Source organism: Herpailurus yagouaroundi, unplaced genomic scaffold (genome assembly GCF_014898765.1).
Source record: "Herpailurus yagouaroundi ecotype Mexico unplaced genomic scaffold, PumYag 209, whole genome shotgun sequence".
In the NCBI taxonomy this organism is placed as follows: Eukaryota; Metazoa; Chordata; class Mammalia; order Carnivora; family Felidae; genus Herpailurus; species Herpailurus yagouaroundi.
Window position 1 is genome coordinate 2924310 of NW_024412440.1, and position 530 is coordinate 2924839.

The 530-nt window shown below is 40.2% G+C and overlaps 1 long non-coding RNA gene across 1 annotated transcript in view; it reads right to left on the reverse strand.

Annotated features, from left to right (window-relative positions):
- Positions 1-266: 266 nt before the first annotated feature.
- LOC121016142 (uncharacterized) overlaps positions 267-530 on the reverse strand; it is an 11277-nt gene continuing 11013 nt past the window's right edge. Inside the window, exon 3 of the long non-coding RNA XR_005784129.1 lies at positions 267-302. This is a non-coding gene — a long non-coding RNA (uncharacterized LOC121016142). The remainder of the gene's footprint in view (positions 303-530) is intronic.

Sequence of the window (530 nt, forward strand, 5' to 3'; positions counted from 1 at the left end):
TTGAAGGAAGCAACTAAAAAGGGAGTTGAGGCCACACCAAGTACTTCATACCTTCCCTTAGGTCAACCCTCACTGCTCCTTCATTTATACCCATGCACAAAAGCAAACACAAATAGCCAACGCTCAAGACCTGAAAGTAGTCAGTAAAATAGATATCACTGTAACACTGATCAGCCCCAATTCCCAGACCTCAGTCCAGGTTGGAAGAGGGAGTAGTGGCTAGCTGGGGGCTGGAGGGGTAAGAAGTGATTTTACTGTACCTGTGTTTGGATGCCTTTGAAGACTCATCATAAAATGGTAGACTTTCCCTGGGGGGAAAACAGCACATGAAAAATGGAATTAGCACCATGTTAAACTTTACTAGACGTTTTAACTTTCTTTCCAGTATAATATGACACAGTAGTAAGAATTCAGATAGGTAGACACAGATAGAATCTTTAAAATAATACCTTTTGAGTAGGTCCTAGAAAATTTTGAATTTGTTTCCTTCCCCTTAGCCAACAGTAGCACTTATTTTAAGAGAAATCATG